Source organism: Chiloscyllium plagiosum, unplaced genomic scaffold (genome assembly GCF_037043375.1).
Source record: "Chiloscyllium plagiosum isolate Xiang-an unplaced genomic scaffold, Cpla_swu_hap1 HiC_scaffold_9, whole genome shotgun sequence".
NCBI classification, from domain to species: domain Eukaryota; kingdom Metazoa; phylum Chordata; class Chondrichthyes; order Orectolobiformes; family Hemiscylliidae; genus Chiloscyllium; species Chiloscyllium plagiosum.
In genome coordinates, this window is record NW_028270147.1 from 9,848 (window position 1) to 25,054 (window position 15,207).

General features: G+C 53.1%; 1 long non-coding RNA gene across 1 annotated transcript; it reads left to right on the forward strand.

The window, feature by feature from the left end:
- Positions 1 to 287: 287 nt before the first annotated feature.
- On the forward strand, positions 288 to 6,734 carry LOC148149071 (uncharacterized). The gene is made up of 3 exons (XR_015758011.1): positions 288 to 485; positions 3,294 to 3,428; positions 4,600 to 6,734. It is a non-coding gene; the product is annotated as an uncharacterized LOC148149071 (long non-coding RNA).
- Positions 6,735 to 15,207: the final 8,473 nt, after the last annotated feature.

The following is a 15,207-nucleotide window of genomic DNA, read 5'->3' on the forward strand; positions in this document are numbered from 1 at the left end:
CTCCACCCTCTCTCTCTCCCCACCCTTTCTCTCTCTCCCCACCCTCTCTCTCTCTCCCCACCCTCTCCCCACCCTCTCTCTCTCCCCCCACCCTTTCTCTCTCTCCCCACCCTCTCCCTCCCCACCCTCTCTCTCCCTCTCCACCCTCTCTCTCTCTCCCCACCCTCTCTCTCCCCACCCTCTCTCTCCCTCCTCACCCTCTCTCTCCCCACCCTCTCCCTCTCTCCCCCCACCCTCTCCCTCTCTCCCCCCACCCTCTCCCTCTCTTCCCCCCCCCCTCCCTGCGGCTACCCTGTCTGTCTTTTCCTTCCAAGCCCCGTGTCAATGTTTCGGACACTCGAAGCGGTGCAGTTACTTGCTGCTGTTCCGTGCTGCTGTCTGTGTGAGCTGTACCCACCGCACCCGGGGGCGACAGTGCCATCAGTGCCGCTCGGGTTACCATCGGAACCCGTCAGCTCAGCTCCACCACCACAACGTCTGCTTAGGTCAGTGCCTGCTCCGGGCTGCACCGGACCCCCGCCCGGACCCCAGCCCGGACCCCCGCCCGGACCCCCGCCCGGACCCTCACCCGGACCCTCACCCGGACCCCAACCCTCTCCCCCCGCCCGGACCCCCCGCCCGGACCCCCCGCCCGGACCCCCCGCCCGGACCCTCACCCGGACCCCCGCCCGGACCCCCACCCTCTCCCCCCGCCCGGACCCCCGCCCGGACCCCCCGCCCGGACCCCCCGCCCGGACCCCCGCCCGGACCCCCGCCCGGACCCCCCCGCCCGGACCCCCGCCCGGACCCCCGCCCGGACCCCCGCCCGGACCCCCCGCCCGGACCCCCCGCCCAGACCCCCGCCCGGACCCCCGCCCGGACCCCTGCCCGGACCACCCGCCCGGACCCCCCGCCCAGACCCCCCGCCCGGACCCCCCGCCCGGACCCCCGCCCGGACCCCCGCCCGGACCCCCCCCCCGGACCCCCGCCCGGACCCCCACCCGGACCCCCCGCCCGGACCCCCAACCTCTCCCCCCGCCCGGACCCCCGCCCGGACCCCCACCCTCTCCCCCGCCCGGACCCCCACCCTATCCCCCCGCCCGGACCTCCACCCGGACCCCCGCCCGGACCCCCACCCTCTCCCCCCGCCCGGACCCCCGCCCAGACCCCCCGCCCAGACCCCCCGCCCAGACCCCCGCCCAGACCCCCGCCCGGACCCCCCGCCCAGACCCCCCGCCCGGACCCCCGCCCGGACCCCCGCCCGGACCCCCCGCCCGGACCACCGCCCGGACCCCCACCCGGACCCCCGCCCGGACCCCCGCCCGGACCCCCACCCTCTCCCCCCCGCCCGGACACACGCCCGGACCCCCGCCCGGACCCCCACCCGGACCCCCGCCCGGACCCCCGCCCGGACCCCCCGCCCGGACCCCCGCCCGGACCCCCGCCCGGACCCCCACCCGGACCCCCCGCCCGGACCCCTGCCCGGACCCCTGCCCGGACCCCCGCCCGGACCCCCGCCCGGACCCCCGCCCGGACCCCCCGCCCGGACCCTCACCCGGACCCTCACCCGGACCCCCACCCTCTCCCCCCGCCCGGACCCCCGCCCGGACCCCCCGCCCGGACCCCCGCCCGGACCCCCGCCCGGACCCCCCACCCGGACCCCCGCCCAGACCCCCCGCCCGGACCCCCGCCCGGACCCCCGCCCGGACCCCCGCCCGGACCCCCACCCTCTCCCCCCGCCCGGACCCTCACCCGGACCCCCGCCCGGACCCCCGCCCGGACCCCCACCCTCTCCCCCCGCCCGGACCCTCACCCGGACCCCCGCCCGGACCCCCGCCCTCTCCCCTCGCCTGGACCCCCGCCCGGACCCCCGCCCGGACCCCCACCCGGACCCCGCCCGGACCCCCACCCGGACCCTCACCCGGACCCCCGCCCGGACCCCCGCCCGGACCCCCACCCACACCCCCACCCTCTCCCCCCGCCCGGACCCCCGCCCGGACCCCCCGCCCGGACCCCCACCCGGACCCCCGCCCGGACCCCCGCCCGGACCCCCCGCCCGGACCCTCACCCGGACCCCCGCCCGGACCCTCACCCGGACCCCCCGCCCGGACCCTCACCCGGACCCCCACCCGGACCCTCGCCCGGACCCTCACCCGGACCCCCGCCCGGACCCCCCGCCCGGACCCCCCGCCCGGACCCCCGCCCGGACCCTCACCCGGACCCCCGCCCGGACCCTCACCCGGACCCCCCGCCCGGACCCTCACCCGGACCCCCACCCGGACCCTCGCCCGGACCCTCACCCGGACCCCCGCCCGGACCCTCACCCGGACCCCCCGCCCGGACCCCCACCCGGACCCCCACCCGGACCCCCCGCCCGGACCCTCACCCGGACCCCCCGCCCGGACCCCCGCCCGGACCCCCCGCCCGGACCCCCCACCCGGACCCTCACCCAGACCCTCACCCATCTCCTTACCCCCCCACAGCCCAAACCAGGCCTGACTCCCCCTTGCCCAGAGTACCCCCCAGAGGGATCTGGTCAGGCCTTTCCCTGGTGTCCTGCTTCCCCCCCAATCCCCTCCTGGGAGTGAGTCCTACATTCCCCCTGCCTCTCTGTGGGAAGACGGATCTCTGGAATTCCCGTTGGGATTTATGAGGGATTGTCTGATATTGATGACCCTGAGTCTGACCTCCCCAACACTGTTGGTGGGGAAGGAGGGGGGGAGAGGGGGTGGAGATGGTGGAACATCTTCTGTCGATCTTCCAGTGAACCCCCCTCGTCATGTTAAAGAGCTCTTTCAGGTTAGAGCCTCCGCTGTGTCTGTCCAGGAGTGAACAGCCTCCTGCCTGTCCAGCCTTTCCTCACCATCAGAGCCTCTCTGTTCTGGGGTGTCTCTGTCAACCTCACTCCCCCTACCCCACCCCACCCCCCTCTGCTCTCCAGTCCATCTCCTGCCTGTTTCTCACACGGAGACAGAAATGTTCACTGTTTCCCATGTGGGACCTATGGTTTGATACAGTTAGGTCTCTCCTGTCTGCTGGTGAACTCGATCCTGGGACATTGAAGCCAATATTTGCTTTTCCTGGCGTTGGGAATCTGTGCAGCTTATGGGAACAGTGGGAGCCGGGCTGTGTGCACTCAGTGGGGACAGCACTGAAACAGTTTGTGAAGGATTGGAGAGGTGTTTGTCACAGAGTCTGACTGTCCCTTGTCCTGACTCTCAGTCAGTGGTGTTGCTGAGTTCGTGTTGATGTGTTAACTCAGTAATCTCTGGGTACAATGTGCAGTGTGTCTGTGTGTTCTCTTGTTCCTACAGACTGTCAGTGTAACCCTGATGGCTCTCTACACCGACGCTGTAATGACACGGGATATTGTGACTGCAAGGCTGGAGTGACAGGGCCCAAATGTGACAAGTGTTTACCTGGATATTACTGGCACAGGGGCTGTCGAGGTCAGTACTGATCCTCCCAGGTGCTGCCCTCACTCCATCCTGCCTTTTGTGTCTCTGAGACAGCACAGGGTCTGAAAGCAGAGTAACTGGTTGAGTGAGAGAACCCTCTCCAAGGCTCTCACATCCTTCCTAAAGCACGGTGCTCAGGACTGTGCTCAGTCTCTGTCAACATTTCATCTTCCACCTTGACCCATTGCCCCATGGTCAGTGGCTTCTCTGAGCCACTGCTACTGGTCACCTTACTGAGTCCTGTCCATTCTGCTCCTTGTCAATTTTCCTCACAATCTCACCTTTCCCATGAGCTCACTCTGCAGCACCTATTCAAAGGTCATTTAAAGGTCCAAATACACCATATTGACCACATTCCCCTGATCGACCCTCACTATTCCTCTTCAGAGAGTTTAATCTGCTTCCTCTCGCATTTGTTTCCTTTTTGGAAGCTGCTCTTTTTTTGGAAGCTCTTGCTCTTGCTCCAGGTTTTTCTGGGATTTCTCTGAGGAAGCTTTCCCTCAGCTTCCCTCTCCTTAATTTTCCTGCATGAATCTACAATTCCCAGGATTGTTCTCTGTCCCTTTTGAAATACAGGAACCCCCCTCAGTCTCTGCCATTTCCTGTGCACTGTCCCCTTTCCCAGGAACCTGTTAGAAATCTGTAAGGAATATATCTGCCATTTCTTCCCAAACTCCATTAAAATTCACGGATCGAATCGATCAGACCCAGGCTTGGACAATCGTTTACTTTGGTTTGACATCTCCCCGTTTTGTTCTTAAATATCTATTTCAGTCTCTCCCTTTGATCTCTCAGCCACCAACACCCTCGGTCTGTGAATACTGAGAACACTAACTCCTTCTCAGAGATTTCTGCTGAGATCTGTGAGTTTATCGATGAAACCCTCAGTAGCTCCATCTCCTCCTGATTGGCTCTTGTTGTGGATTCCATCCCAGTTTCAGTTTCTATTCTGGGATCATTTCGCTCCATCGTTTACCTTTCTGTTGCTCCTTATTCCTTTGCTTCCTCGTTGGCCTTCCCTTTATACTTTATGTCCGACTGTCCATTGTTGGATTCTGGGGATGTGGATGTTTGTCGATGGGAGCTGGGCAGTGGGGGGGTATTGAAACAGTCTGTGACTTGGGGAGATTGTCATTGAGCTGAGCTCTCTGTTTCCTTGCAGCGAGAGTTTGTGATAACGTCCTGACCCGATGTGAGAACGGGGGTGTGTGTGAGGACAATGGCAGGTGTCTGTGTCACCCTCCGTACACAGGGCTGTTGTGTGAGAAACACCATTGCAAGAAGGGAGCAGGAGCCTGTGTCTCACAGTCACCACAAGATCCAAGCTTTGCCCACCTGCTGCTCTCCCTTACTGCCCTCCTCATCACTGCCAATGACCATGGGGCCCTCTGAGCAGCTCCCAGCCCCTGGACCCACACAGGAAGCTGCAGGGAGCAACAGCAGAATCCAGGCTTTACTGTGAAAACACACATCCCTCCCCTCAGCTGGCCAATCCCGGGAAAACCAACTGGAATGAAGGCTGAGTGTATCCCAGCTCGTGGACGCAGCCAGGAGTGACTGGGATATGGAGTGAGAGATTACTCTGGGGAAACTGGGACAGCAGCTCATCTCCATTCTCCAACACACCCAGCCCGTGGTCAGCTCGGAGACACACAGACAAAGGAGTTGCATTTAACTAGCACCTTTGGCCAGCTCATGATGGCACACAGCATTTTCCAGCCAACGAAGGAGTTTTCAGTAAATAACAATGTGTTGATGATGCGATAATCTGTGATGTTTAAGAGATAAATCTCAGCCAGGACTCTCCGGGACATCACCCCACTCCACTTCAATACAGCAACAGGCTCCACCTAAGGACAGCCGGAGGCTGCGGTGCAGCTCTGTCTGACAGTGTTTTTCTCCCTCCCTCATATCGTTCAGAAACATTGAGAGAAGTAGGCCATTCGGCCCTTGGACCTGCTCCCCTATTCAACATGATCCTGGTCAATCATCCAACTCAGTCCCCTGATCCCAATTTCTCCCCTTACCCTTTGACCCCTTTGGCCCCAAGAACTGTATCTAATGTTTCTTAAAAACGTTCAATGTTTTGGTCTCAAATGCTTTCTGTGGCAGAGAATTCCACAGGCTCCCCACTCTCTGGGTGAAGACATTTCTCCCCATTCCAGTCTGAAATGGCCCACCCCATATCCTGAGACGGTGACCCCCTTGCTCTGGACTCCCCCACCATCAGGAGTAAACTTCCTGCATTTGTATGAGAATCCTTGTCATTCTTCAAATTTCCAGTGAATGTGCTCCTAACTGACATGGTCTCACCCAGTAAGTCAGTCCCAGGAGTCTGTTGAACCTTCGCTGCGCTCCCTCCATTCTCAGAACACCCTTCCTCAGATATGGAGACCAAAACTACATTCAATCCTCCTGGGGTGGTCTCACCAATGCCCTGTATAATTGCAGCAAGACATCCCTGCTCCTGTACTGAACCATCTCACAATAAAGACCAACATCCTATTGACCTTCTTCACCACTTGCTGCACCCACGATGCGTATTTCAGCGACTGATATACAAGGACATCGAGGTCTTGTTGCACCTCCCCCTTTCTCAATCTATCACCTTTTAGATCATCATCTGCCTTCCTGTTTTTGCTCCCAAAGTGGATAGCCTTGTACTGATCCCCCTGAAACTGTATCTGCCATGCATCTGCCCACTCAATTAGCCCGTCCAAATCACACTGCAGCATCACTGCATTCACCTCACAGCTCCCCCTCCTACCCAGCTTTTACTCTCACTCAGTTATTCTGTTCCTCCCTCTCTCCCTGTCAGGGATCACCGAGTGTGAGGAGGTGGGTGTAGTTCCACCCCCTCCACACTCCAGGATACAGTGACTGTTGCTGTATAATCCTGTTTTCTGGGGTTTAATGGAATTGTTCCCTCTGACCCTGAGCCGCCCCCTCCCCCCCTCTCCTGGATCCTGCCCAGGGCTGGGGTGGTCTGAAGGGAATAATCCTGAGCAGCAATGTTGGGTTAGTTTGTCTGTTGATTAGTTTGTGTTAAGGTGATGTATTATTCTCTCCCATCGTTCTCCACAAGGTGAAGTGTGGTTCGTTTCTGTGAATTGCGGTTTGTCTTGGTGCATATATCTGTCACTGGGTAAACCCCCAGCGAAGCCACTCAGCAATCAAACTATTCACTTTGAGTTTCCTGGACAGAGTTTTCCCTGTTCCTCATCCCACCTCACTGGGGGGGTGATGAGCCAGAAATCCAGAATCATCATAAACATTAAAAGGTGTGCAAGAACCTGCAGACTTCTCCAATGTTCCCGTCTCTTAGACCCAGGGTTTGACAGAAAGTAAGGAGTAGGTGTCTGTACTTAACAAAAAATATATTACAAATAAATAGACTCACTACTGATAAACAATTATGAACCATCAACTTATATCTCTACTATTTATTAACAATGATTCGGAGATGCCGGTGTTGGACTGGGGTGTACAAAGTTAAAAATCACACAACACCAGGTTATAGTCCAACAGGTTTAATTGGAAGCACTAGCTTTCGGAGTGACTGATGAAAGAGCGTTGCTCCGAAAGCTAGTGCTTCCAATTAAATCTGTTGGACTATAACCTGGTGTTGTGTGATTTTTAAATTTATTAACAAGACAGATAATGGCATAAAATACTATGTATCCAAACGTGCTGATGACACTAAGTTAGGCAGCGTCGTCAGGATATTGGGAGACGAAGTGAATGGCAGATAGAGTTACAGAGTCATAATGTCATACAGTACAGAAACAGAGCCTTCAGCCTAACCTGCTGTGAAAAAGGATACATTAGAGTACAGCAAACATTTTACCAACTGGCACTAATGGGAGCAGGAGTGTGCTGGTTGATCAAATATTCCAGATAATCAAGAGGTCCACAAAATCAATGCAAAAGCACACACTGAGTAATGGAAACATAATGCAGGGCGTATACATATCACTGTTGTACTTTATTTACAACATAATCACTTAAATAATAATACAACTTTGCCTGAAATAAAACTTACTGGCATTCAGCCTTCTCTCTCTCACCCTCAGTTGACCAATCAGGCATCACACAGATCAGAACAATACAGTAATCTTCACAGTATTTGAGGTTTATAATTTTTGCCTGTTTTTCAATAGCCCCAGTTCATAAAATGCAGGTGAAAACACACAGTTTACTGTATTTTCTAGATGATATGCAATTAAATACAGTGAATGAAAGAAAGATTATCCGGGGAGGGATTAGACAGCCATGGCTGACAAAGGAAGTCAGGAAATGTATCAAAGAAAAAGATAGAGCCTATAAAGTGGCCAAGAGCACTGGGAAATCAGAAGATTGGGAAGGCTACAAAAACAAACAGAGGATAACAAAGAGAGAAATAAGGAAGGAGAGGATCAAATATGAAGGTAGGCCAGCCAGTAATATTAGAAATGATAGTAAAAGTTTCTTTCAATACATAAGAAACAAACGACAGGCAAGAGTAGACATTGGGCCACTTCAAACTGATGCTGGAAGCCTAGTGATGGGAGATAAGGAAATAGCTGGAGAACTTAATAAGTACTTTGCGTCAGTCTTCACAGTGGAAGACATGAGTAATATCCCAACAATTAAAGGGAGTCAGGGGGCTGAGTTGAGTATGGTTGCCATCACAAAAGAGAAAGTGCTAGAAAAGCTAAAAGGTCTTAAAATTGATAAATCTCCTGGCCTTGATGGGTTACATCCTAGAGTTCTGAGGGAGGTGGCTGAGGAAATAGCGGAGGCGTTAGTTGTGATCTTTCAAAAGTCACTGGAGTCCGGGAAAGTCCCGGATGATTGGAAGATTGCTGTTGTAACCCCCTTGTTCAAGAAAGGATCAAGACAAAAGATGGAAAATTATAGGCCAATTAGCCTAACCTCGGTTGTTGGTAAAATTCTAGAATCCATCATTAAGGATGAGGTTTCTAAATTCTTGGAAGAGCAGGGTCGGATTAGAACAAGTCAACGTGGATTTAGTAAAGGGAGGTCGTGCCTGACAAACCTGTTGGAGTTCTTTGAAGAAGTGACAAGTAGGTTAGACCGGGGAAACCCAGTGGATGTGGTCTATCTAGACTTTCAAAAGGCCTTTGATAAGGTGCCACACGGGAGGCTGCTGAGCAAGGTGAGGGCCCATGGTGTTCGAGGTGAGCTACTGGCATGGATTGAGGATTGGCTGTCTGACAGAAAGCAGAGAGTTGGGATAAAAGGTTCTTTTTCGGAATGGTAGCCGGTGACAAGCGGTGTCCCACAGGGTTCAGTGTTGGGGCCACAGCTGTTCACGTTATATATTAATGATCTGGATGAAGGGACTGGGGGCATTCTAGCAAAGTTTGCCGATGATACAAAGTTAGGTGGACAGGCAGGTAGTACTGAGGAAGTGGGGAGGCTGCAGAAGGAACTAGACAGTTTGGAGGAGTGGTCCAGGAAATGGCTGATGGAATTCAATGTGAGCAAATGCGAGGTCTTGCACTTTGGAAAAAAGAATACAAGCATGGACTTCTTTCTAAACAGTGAGAAAATTCGTAAAGCCAAAGTACAGAGGGATCTGGGAGTGCTAGTCGAGGACTCTCTAAAGGTAAACATGCAGGTTGAGTCCGTGATTAAGAAAGCGAATGCAATGTTGTCATTTATCTCAAGAGGATTGGAATATAAAAGCACCGTTGTGCTACGGAGACTTTATAAAGCTCTAGTTAGGCCCCATTTGGAGTACTGTGTCCAGTTTTGGTCCCCACACCTCAGGAAGGACATACTGGCACTGGAGCGTGTCCAGCGGAGATTCACACGGATGATCCCTGGAATGGTAGGTCTAACACATGAGGAACGGCTGAGGATCCTGGGATTGTATTCATTGGAGTTTAGAAGATTAAGGGGAGATCTAATAGAAACTTACAAGATAATACATGGCTTGGAGAGGGTGGACACTAGGAAATTGTTTCCGTTAGGCGAGGAGACTAGGACCCGTGGACACAGCCTTAGAATTAGAGAGGGTACATTCAGAACAGAAATGCGGAGACATTTCTTCAGCCAGAGAGTGGTGGGCCTGTGGAACTCATTGCCGCAGAGTGCAGTGGAGACCGGGACGCTAAATGTCTTCAAGGCAGAAATTGATAAATTCTTGATGTCACAAGGAATTAAGGGCTCCGGGGAGAATGTGGGTAAGTGGAGTTGAAATACTCATCAGCCATGATTGAATGGCGGAGTGGACTCGATGGGCCGAATGGCCTTACTTCCGCTCCTATGTCTTATGGTCTTATGTCCAAAGAGACTTGGGGGTTCACGTACATGAATCTTTGAAATGTCATGAATAGATACAGAAAATAATCAAGAAAACTAATGGAATGCTGGCCCTTATTATCAGAGTGTTGGAGTACAGATGCAGAGGTTATGCTGCAGTTATACAGAACTTTGGTCAGAGCCGAGTTGGTGTACCGTGAGTAGATCTGGGTACTATACGTTAGGAAGGATACGTGGGCCCTGAAGGGACTACAACATAGGTTTACAAGAATGATACCTGGACTTCAGGGTTAAATTATGAGAAGAGACTATACAAAGTATGTCCTGTTTACTCTAAAAATTAAGAAGGTTAAGGGGTGATCTGATTGAAGGCTTCAAGATATTAGCAGGAGAAGATAGGGTAGATAAAGATAAATTAATTCTATTGGTTGGGGATTCCAGAACTAGGGGCATCGTCTAACAATGAGGTTAGAGCGTTCAGGAGAGATATTGTGAAGCACTTCCACACACAAACGGTGGGAGTGTTTTGGATCTCTCCTCCACAAATGGGGCACTGGATTCAGGGCCAATTGTTAATTTTAAATCAAAGATCAGTGAACCTAAGTGAAAGATATTAATGGGTATGGGCCAAAGGCAGATTTATGGAGTTGGGCCACAGATCAAACATTGACTGGTGGGACAGGCTTGAGAGACTGAATGGCCTACTCTTCTTGTCCCTATGTTCCAATGTTTTCTAGTTAAAACTCTAAACCATTTATAAAACTCTTCTCATCTCAACATACACAGACAGACATAAACATTGGGTGTTATGTGAAATAACTGCACAGCCGCTGGGATCCCGTCACCATGTTCTCCCCTTTATTTACAAGTGAAGAGTCCCTGACACTGACCCAGCTCCCTCAGAGCCAGCTCACAGAGTGAACAGGACACCTGACACTCTTGTTTTACGTATTTTTTTAGTTTTATTAACCAGTACAAATTACAAACAAACAATTAACATTAACAGCAGTTTACAGGAAACAGCTATTTACGGGGGAAAGGGGCAGCAAAGCCAGACCCCAAACCCCACCGTACAAGCTGTTCACAGAGAAACGAGGTCACCTCAAATCCCACCCAACACTACCAAGAAGGAAACAGTAGATGCAATCACATACAGGCAGTCTGATAAACCCAACAATAAAACAGTACATGTCACACAGACACCCATCAGGAAACCACCTGTCCATCCCATCTTCTGGCCACTCAAAGGCAGCCCGCCCCATGCCCCTTCCGGCTCTCAGTCCACCCCCATGCCCCTTCCGGCCCCCTCTAGGGCAGCCCATTCCCTTCCCTGGGATGACAGCACACAGGGCAACCCACAAGTCTTCCAGATCTCAGCCTGCCCCTACACACCTTCTGGCTCTCAGCTGCTCTGACACACCTTCCAACCACCTCTAGGACAGCCTGACCTGATTACCCCTTCTCGGGGCGACAGCACTCAGGCTTACCCACCCTCCAGTTTTCGGGACTGCCTACCCACCTTCAGGCCTCGGGGTGACAGCTTTCGGGACAACCTATGAGCCTCCCAGCTCACAATAAGGCCTGCCAGACCCAAGGACACGCAAGACATTGCAGATGATAACCCAATGAGCAACAAGACAGAGTCAATTATCAACAGAGAGTCCTTTCTGGTAGAGAGTCCATTACCATTAACAGTTCTCTTCAAAGTGCAAAATCCATTCCCAGGAACAGAGTCTACTCCAGTATGCACTGTCCATTTCTGAAGGTAGCAAATGCACAGCCCACATCACACACAGGTGTTCCGTCTCCACAGAGGCCTAGTCACCCACAGAGGGCCAGGCCTACCCACAGGGACAGTTCATCTGGAAAGGTGTATTTTCTCACAGGGGCTCAGCGTAAACACCCAAAAAGTGAAAACACATTCAAAAGAAAGAAAACCAGAGTGCAAGGGCTAAGCCCCGCCACAAAATCAACACAGTCCTCTTCTCAAGAGGAAAGAGTAACACACAGGCTGTTCCCAGCCAGTGAAACAACAGGTCCCTAATGAGAGCTGAATTACACCTGGAACACATTGTATAAATCGAGCAGTTTAAAAATCAATCCTCAATAAAAAAGGAATACCAGTTAACAAACCGGATATATAGTTCAGCCAATTCAGGAATTGGGATTCGCCCGAAAAACAGAAACCAACAGAATCAGGACACACTGTGTGTGAGCAGCCAGTTCAGAGTCAGTCCCCTCCCTGACACAATGTAGAGAGTCAATGACCCTGATCCAGCTCCCTCAGAGTCAACTCTCAGAGTGAACAGTACCCATGACACTCCTATTTATTTTACTAAACAGTACAAAATACAGTTGACAATAAACAGAAAGCAGCAATTCACAAAATCCCGTGATATACAGGAGAAAGGGCAGTGAAGCCAAACCCCAAACCCCACCGGTCAACCAGTTTTCAGGGAGATGAGGACAAACCTCAAATCCCACTTCCACTCATCACAAAGATAACAGTAGCAAACACAGACAAGACAGTGCAATCCAATCACAAACAGTGTACAGAGACACAGACCCAATATAGCTGTACAATAGACACCATATACTGATCAGACCATCCTTGACTGTCCTACAGGAAGGCTACCCATTGGCCTTCCGGTCTCTGGCCACCCTGCGTACTGACCGACCCTCCAAACGCCCGCTTCCCTCCAGGCTGGTCATTGACCACCCAGCTCCCAGTCACCCCGCGTACTGACCGGACAACCCTGGGCCGCTTTCCTACGAGCTGACATAGGGAAGTAAAAGAGGGGGTGGAGTTGCATTGCTGGTCAGGGACGATATCACGGCTGTGCTAAAGGAGGACACTATGGAGGGCTTGAGCAGTGAGGTATTATGGGTGGAGCTGAGAAATAAGAAGGGTGCAGTTACATTGTTGGGGCTGTATTACAGGCCTCCCAACAGTGAGCATGAGGTAGAAGAACAAATAGGTAAACAGACTATGGAAAGATGTAGAGGCAACAGGGTAGTGGTGATGGAGATTTTAATTTTCCCAACATTGACTGGGATACACTTAGCGTCAGAGGTCTGGATGGGGCAGAATTTGTAAGAAGCGTCCAGGAGAGTTTTCTAGAGCAGTATGTCAATAGTCCGACTAGGGAAGGGGACCTGGTGTTGGGGAACGAGCCAGGACAGGTGGTAGAAGTTGCGATGAGGGATTTCTTTGGGAACAGTGACTACAATTCTGTAAGCTTTAGATACTTGTAGACAAAGATGAGAGTGGTCCTAAGGGAAGAGTACTAAACTGGGCCAAGGCCAAGAATATCAAAATTAGGCAGGAGCTCAGAGCTGTAGATTGGACACAGCTATTTGAAGGGAAGTCCACATTTAAGATGTGGGAGGCTTTCAAAGATAGGTTAAAGATAGTGCAGACAGGCATATCCCTTTGAATACAATGGATAGGAAAGGGCAAGATTCGTGAACCGTGGATGACAGGAGAATCTGTGCAACTAGCCAAGAGGAAAAGGGAAGCATACATAAGGCCCAGGCAGCTAAGAACAGAACAGGTCCTGGGGGAATATTGGGAGTGTAGGACAGTCTTAAACGAGGAATCAAGTGGGCTAGAAGGGGTCATGAAATAGTTTTAGCAAGCAGAATTAAGGAAAATCCCAAAGCCTTTTATTCTTATATAAGAAGCAAGCGAGTAACTAGAGAAAGGTTTGGTCCAATAAAGGAAGACTGTGTGTCGAACGTGAGAGAATGGGTGAGGTTCTCAATGATTACTTTGTATCAGTGCTCACTGAGGAGAGGGATATGAAGAATGCTGAGATTAGAGATAGACGTTTGTTTACTCTGGATCACGTTGACATAAGGAGGGAAGATGTGTTGGGTAGGCTAAAGGGTATTAAGGTGGACAAATCCCCAGAACCGGATGGGATCTATTCCAGGTTGCTAAGGGAGCTGAGAGAGGAAATAGCTGGGGCCCTGACAGATATCTTTGTAGCAAAGTTTGAGAAGATTTGTAGCTTAGATTGAGTTTCTGGATGTAGGTTTGCTCACTGAGCTGGAAGGTTCATTTCCAGATGTTTTATCAGCCTACTAGGTAACATCTTCAGTGGGCCTCCGAGCAAAGCACTGCTGATAATTCCTGCTTTCTATTTATATGTTTGGGTTTCTTTGGGTTAGCGATGTCATTTCCTGTGGTGACGTCATTTCCGGTTCTTTTCCTCAGGGGGTGGGAGATGGGGTCTAACTCGATGTGTTTGTTGATAGAGTTCTGGTTGGAATGTCATGTTTCTAGGAATTCTCGTGTATGTCTCTAGATCAGTGTGGTGCTGGAAAAGCACAACAGTTCAGGCAGCATCCGAGGAGCAGGAAAATCGACATTTCAGGCAAAAGCCCTTCATCAGGAATAGAGGCAGAGAGCCTGAAGGGTGGAGAGATAAAGGAGAGGAGGGTGGGGGTGGGGAGAAAGTAGCACAGAGTACAATAGATGAGTGGGGGAGGGGATGAAGGTGATAGGTCAGGGGGGAGGGTGGAGTGGATAGGTGGGAAAGAAGATAGGCAGGTAGGACAAGTCATGGGGACAGTGCTGAGCTGGAAGTTTGGAACTAGGGTGAGGTGGGGGAAGGGGAAATGAGGAAACTGTTGAAGTCCATATTGATGCCCTGGGGTTGAAGTGTTCCGAGGTGGAAGATGAGGCGTTCTTCCTCCAGGCGTCTGGTGGTGAGGGAGCGGCGGTGAAGGAGGCCCAGGACCTCCATGTCCTCGGCAGAGTGGGAGGGGGAGTTGAAATGTTGGGCCACAGGGCGGTGTGGTTGATTGGTGCGGGTGTCCCGGAGATGTTCCCTAAAGCGCTCTGCTAGGAGGCGCCCAGTCTCCCCAATGTAGAGGAGACCGCATCGGGAGCAAGGGATACAATAAATGATATTAGTGGATGTGCAGGTAAAACTTTGATGGATGTCGAAGGCTCCTTTAGGGCCTTGGATGGAGGTGAGGGAGGAGGTGTGGGCACAGGTTTTACAGTTCCTGTGGTGGCAGGGGAAAGTGCCAGGATGGGAGGGTGGGTTGTAGGGGGGCGTGGACCTGACCAGGTAGTCACGGAGGGAACGGTCTTTGCGGAAGGCGGAAAGGGGTGGGGAAGGAAATATATCCCTGGTGGTGGGGTCTGTTTGGAGGTGGCGGAAATGTCGGCGGATGATTTGGTTTATGCGAAGGTTGGTAGGGTGGAAGGTGAGCACCAGGGGCGTTCTGTCCTTGTTACGGTTGGAGGGGTGGGGTCTGAGGGCGGAGGTGCGGGATGTGGACGAGATGCGTCGGAGGGCATCTTTAACCACGTGGGAAAGGAAATTGCGGTCTCGAAAGAAGGAGGCCATCTGGTGTGTTCTATGGTGGAACTGGTCCTCCTGGGAGGAGATACGGCGGAGGCGGAGGAATTGGGAATACGGGATGGCATTTTTGCAGGAGGTAGGGTGGGAAGAGGTGTAATCCAGGTAGCTGTGGGAGTCGGTGG